The sequence below is a fragment of the Mustela erminea genome, chromosome 7 (assembly GCF_009829155.1).
Source record: "Mustela erminea isolate mMusErm1 chromosome 7, mMusErm1.Pri, whole genome shotgun sequence".
Classification (NCBI taxonomy): domain Eukaryota; kingdom Metazoa; phylum Chordata; class Mammalia; order Carnivora; family Mustelidae; genus Mustela; species Mustela erminea.
Window position 1 is genome coordinate 93,691,109 of NC_045620.1, and position 6,484 is coordinate 93,697,592.

The window sequence follows — 6,484 nt, forward strand, 5'->3', positions numbered from 1 at the left end:
TGGTAAAGAACAGTAATTCTCCAGTATCTGTGGGCAATGGCACCCAAATTCCCTTACTCTCTATTCATACGAAAGTGTGTATCTTAACTTGGGACACCTGGGTGGCTCAGTTGGTTAAGTGTGTATCTTAACTAGATTGTTCTTTTACAAATACTGCTTTCTCCAAAGATTATTTTTTAGGGCACTGGATTCATTTTTCATCACCCATCCATTTCACACTGTAGTAACTGGGCCCAGTGTCCACAAAAGTGACCAGGCAGATGATATATAGGACTCTAACTCATTTAATAAATAGGATTCTTTAGGATCTCAGAGATGAGGGGCATGCATAAATCTTTTTGTTTCTTGGTTTTTACAGTGACAAGTTCTCATTGCCCTTGGAAATTAGATAAAACAATATCACTGAAGAGAACATCCTATTGATTTACTACACAAAACACAATATGCATGATATGTAAGAGATATTTCTTTCTAACAGAGTATTTATTTAGAAAAATATATTCGAGCAGAAGGCCAGTACCATCTTTTTATGTAGGTTAAGAGGAAATTCTTCAGAAGAATTTGGTCTCTCTTATTATATCCCGAATGCTGTCTGGCTAGTTGGAGAAATTAAAAAAAAAAAAAAAAAATCGACAACTTTCCACTACTGTTATCATTAACACATATCAGGAACAGCTCATAAGAAGAAAGTTGGGAGATAATATAATACATGCAGCATTATTAATATTTAATCTATGCTTTAATCAGCATCTCTCCAGGGAAAGGCTCAATAATCATGGAATTCAGAAGAGAGGCCATGACTAGACATACACATTTGTAGGCATCCACATGTAGCTGAACATGAGAGACTCAGAGGCTATAAGGTGAGAGAGAAGAGAAAACCTGGAGTAAAATTTCTAATCTGATCATTTGACCTCTGGTTCCATGTGAGACAAAGGCTACTTTCCAAACCTCTTTGCATGATATGCAGGGTCTCTCATATCTGCTTGTCTTCATCTTAATCTCTTGATGCTCTTCCCCTCCTTAAAAAATTTACATTCTAGCCAGAGAATTGTTTCTTGTTCTTTAAAGAGGTATATCTTTGCATATGATACTCCCTTTACCTTTAGAAGCTATTTATTTATGTTTGCAATTGTTTCTCTTTCAAAATGCAGATCAAGCAACATCCTTTCTGAAAATTCTTCTCTGACTCATTAGTTAGAAGTCATCTTTTCTACCTTTGCCTTAATGTCTTATTTCTAATACTTTCGTAGAAAACACACTGTATTGTAAATGCTTACATTTACACAGTATTTCATATAATTCAAACATGAATCTCCTCAGGGTTAATACTGCTCAAGGACTTTATAACTAAACGTGAGGTGGCAATTAATAGAACATGAATCTATCCAATTGATGAGAACAATTTCCTTAGTTTATATCACCTTAGAACTATGACCTAGCTTCTCAGATTTGGGCAAATCACTTCACCTCTTTGGATGTCAATTAATACAATTCTGAAAGGAAAGTGTTGGTATAAATGTTACTTAATGTTCTTTAAAATTAAAAATTCCATAATTCCAGTGATGGTTTTTCTCTTGGGTAATGTCTGGTCCACAGGCAGACAGCAGTCATTTCATAACCAGAAACAATAGAAAATGACAAGTAATTATTGGAATTCTGTCTTTTGTAAGATAGGATCTTGGAAAATTTGACCTATGTTGTTGAAATATAGTTTATAATAAAAGCATCAAAATGAGATAAACATGTCTAGCACATCTTAGAAGTCCAGCTAGGCAGAAATTGTCATCTTGTCAAATAACATAGAGTTGGCATTGTAAAAGAGAAATTACATGAAGCAATAGTCTCATAATTTTGCCCTAAACAAGAGGAATATGTACTGAATCTTATAAATCTTGAGAAATGTCATAAAAATCACTTTTTTATTTCCTCTCTCTCCTCAACTGAGGGCTAATATTAATGTTTACTCTTCTCAGTCTAAACACAGGCTTTGAAAAAGACAAGGAAAGAATCGAAGCAGAGGGGGAAATTCTGACTAGACTAACACAGAAAATAATCTCTGATAAATATTGAAATGATAAAATTTTCAGTCTGATTCTTTCCCTAAAGAAGTGTGTAGGTAAGAAAAAAATAATCAATGGAAGTTTAATATGAACAGGAAGTCAACCAATTGTGTTCTCACCAATTATAGTGTTAGAGGGGATGAAAATGCTTTGAATGTTTTTAAATGTATAATGTTGAAGAAAAACTTGTTTACCTTCACTGTAAAAAAAAAAAGAAGAAGAAAGAAAATAAAATAAAAGAAAAACCAAAACCACTGGAGTATTTTGGTGTGGAAAAGTTTTCTGGAAGATCATAATACTGTTTTCAACACATTTCTCCATAGTCTCTATAATTACATTTGTTATTTGAAGTTTTACACAAACAAACCCTGAGACCTGGTTTTGAAAGGAATAGCTTTTGAGATCCTCCAAATTTCTATTATGTTCCTAAAAATGATCAATTAATGAATTTTAAGATATTAACCTTTGAACATGTTTCCTATTTGAAAATATATTTCACAATTTTAGTCATATTCAAAACAATGTTCTTCTGTCATGACTAAAAAGGTATAATGTGTTGGATTTGATTCAGGTGACTTGATCACTAGTCAGTGGATATGAACAATATTCCTGACACACTTTCTTTCAAAGCCTTCTTTTCTTTATTGGAAGGGCCCTTATATGAGAGAGGACTTCCAATCAGTAAGCAAATAGCAGAAATTACAGAGTATAATTATCAGTGTTCCATATAGGCTTAGCTGGGTTACCACCACATTTGAATAAAATGATTCTGTTCTCTGGCATTTCCTTGGTTAGAAAAGAAAAGGAGGGAAGCAATAACTGACGTAAGTCAGTTAATTAATACAAAAATTAATGTAAATCTCTTTGCAGAATAACAATAGTAAGCTCTTGATAAATTATAATGATTATTGCTGTCATTACACAACCCAAGCATGACTGTAATCATTGTCATTTACTCAGTGTTATCGGTAAGCCTACCTAGTTTTTCTAAACTCAAGTATTTTGATCTGTCAAGTAGGGGTGACAGTTTTTGCCGTATCTACTTCACAAAATTGTTGTCATCAACTGAGAAAATGGAGAAGCCACTTAGAAGCCATTATGAAACTGAGGCAGAACTAAGGTAACATGAACAGCTCTAAGATTTTAGACATTCTAAAATAGTGACACCAAAAAAATCTTCCTGAAATTTCCAAGGATAATCTGTCCCATTCTGTCAATTCAGAGTCATCCATGGTTAAAAGCCAGGCATATAAAATTTGGAAAATCTCCACAGGTATTCCTGAAGCCCGTGAAGGTGCAAGACTGATGTTTTGTGCAGCGATTCTGAACGGTGGCTGCTCATTGGAATCACCTGTGGAGCTTTACAAACTATGGATGCCTAGAATCTAGCTCAGAGCAATTTAATCAAAAGATTTGGCAGTAGAGCTGAGAGAATCAGTAGTTATGAAAGTTCACGAGGTGGTATGTTCGAGCAGATAGAGTTGATACCCGGTAAAACAGTCATTTCCCTCTCAGCTCCAAAGCCCATACTTTGTCACATTGTTTCTCCACGGGCTCTGAAGTGACTGCCTAAAGCTTGTAAAGGGCATATAATTTAAAAAGGTAAAATAAGGGTTGTTCTTGGAATACATGCTCTCTTTATGTTTGTTTTCCCTAGTATTTTTAAAAACTAAACTGAGGTGGATTTAGGGTTTAAGACTAATCTGTAACCATAAAAACTCAAGCCCATTCCATCCACAGTTGCTCTCCCTGTATTCCAAAGAGAAACACAAGTTTTGAAGAAGTCACTTAAGAAAGCCTTCAAAACTTAAGCCCTTTAGGAATTTTGAGAACTATTCTAACAACTTTAGAATAAGTAGATTCTCATCAGATATTTGACAATGCACATAAAATGGTTACTTCTTGGGAACCAAATTAAGGAATTTAGAAAGTGAATGATAAACCACTGTATTACCTTAGGGAAAAGAAAGTAAATTTTTTGACTTAATGGTTTCCCAAAGGGAACTCTGTATCTGATGATATTTCAAAAGGCACCACTATTTGAATGTCTTAAAAAAGTAAAAGAAATTCTTATAAATGTTTAACAATAGATTCCTGCAATTTTTAAAATATGAATAAAAAAAAAAAAACCAAACCCAGTGGGAATGAGAGTGGGGTAGAGGAGGAAGTCAGTTCTGAAAATCTGAGTAAAACTTCACACTGTGAGGAGTTACAGAAAGTTTCACATACTTTTTGCCTTTTTTTTTTTAAATCAGTGGGTTCAAACTTCACATTAACACAGCTGCAATACTAACGGCATGCCTATTAATACTGTCTGCTGACCTCAAAGACTGCAGTTGCCAGCTTGAGCTGATACCTATAATGTAGGAAAATTGAAACTGTAGAATTCACACATTAAATTTCTGGGAAGTTGGTTCCTAAGCAAAGTGTTGGAGGTCAGAGTCATCTCAACTCTCTCCATATGTGAATAACTACTTGGTGGTGTAGGCCAGGAGATATCTTCTGACTTATGGTCAAAACAATTTAATGAAACACATCTCTTTCAAAAAAAAAAAAAAAAGATTGAAGGGAGAGTAACATTAAAAAATTTCGAAACTTTTGGCCTATCTTTGAGATACAGTTAGAAGTAAAATATCGTAAAATATCATAGTCCTTATTTATACAAAGCGATGAGGTGTAGCTTGGTCTATGATTCTAGTTTGACCATTGCCGATCACTGTTATATCCTGGTAAACATTGCTAACATATCCATGTGGTTCATAAGAATATTAAGAATGAATGTGTTACTTAGGGCACCTGGGTAGCTCAGTGGGTTAAAGCCTCTGCCTTCAGCTCGGGTCATGATCCCAGAGTCCTGGGATTGAGCCCCGAATTGGGCTCTCTGCTTGGTGGGGAGCCTGTTTCCTCCTCTCTCTCTGCCTGCCTCTCTGCCTAGTTGTGATTTCTCTCTTTCAAATAAATAAAATATTAAAAAAAAAGAAGAATGAATGTGTTACATATAATTATTTTGTCATGTGTCATTGCCATGATGATTTTAAGTGTTTTATTTTTGGTTCAATAAAAAGGTTTATTGGAAATTTCATACTTACAAGGATATGATAGAAATCAATGGATCTCAAACTTGGGCATGCATGAGAATTATTTAGCTTTAGTTTTCCTAAAATCCATGTGCTCCAAGTAGCAGAAAATCAGTAAGTTGGTATGAAAGATAGGAAGCCTTTTAGATCCTGAAATTTTGGATGGGTATTGTGCACATTCACTTGCTGAATAACTGAGAAAAGTAGCCAGTTGCCACAGAGCTAGAAAGTGATCCACACCAAGGATTCCTTCATTTCCTATACCTATTTTTTAAAAATTGAGCATAACCACATGTTGCCTCATTCTAGGGTGAGGAAAGATAATGCACACGCACATAAGATACAACTGAAATGGAATAGAAAAGAATAAGTGCCAACTCCCCCCATATTTATGTTTATAATATGCTTGGCATTTGAATCAATATGTAAAATCTGTGTTATTTCACAAATAGTTTGGAGACCATTTGGCTAAAAATATGGCAAAAAAAATTTAAGGTAAATCCTTGTTCATATGTCTACCAAGTTAGATTGTAGATTGAATAGGTACTAGAATATTGATAAATAAAAAATACTGTAAAGGTAAAAGTGGCTATGTAATTTAGAGACAGACACACTTTAAAACATGATACTACTGGAGATAAAATGTATTAACAAGATGATAGATTTTGTTTCTCTATAACATAACTTTTGATCAATAAATCAACAAAACCAACAAGAATATTAAAATAAACTTGGGAAAATATTTTAAAAATCAAAGATAAATCTTTACATCTTCCCTGTGTTTGAAATCAATGAGAAATATGACAAAAAGTCAATAGAAATATGGGCAAAGAGTGTGGACAGATAATTTACATTCAACAAAAGTGACAACTGATTAAAAAAATATATAATTATCTTGAATCTGTGCAGTCACCAAAGATATGCAAATTAAACAATGATAAACTCCATTTAATTACTATCTATTGGTCCATCTTGGAAATAATAAAACCCAGAGAATGGGTATTCTTTTTCACTTGTGATAGAAATATAAATTGTTAGAGTGCCTGGGTGGTGTAGTCCATTGAGTGTCTGACTCTTGGTTTCATTCAGGTGGTGGTCTTAGGGTTGTGGTATGGAGCCCTGCATCAGACTCTGCACTCAGCATGGAGTTTGTTTAAGACTGTTTTTTCCTCTCCCCAACCCTCACCCTAAAATAAATGAATAAATAAATCCTTAAAAAAAATAAATATAAACTTTCACAACTTTAGATATGCCCATTGGCAGCTAATCAGTATTTGAATCTGCATTTTTATTCAGTATGTTATTGAATCCCAGGCATTTATCCTGAACATAATCGTTGACAGG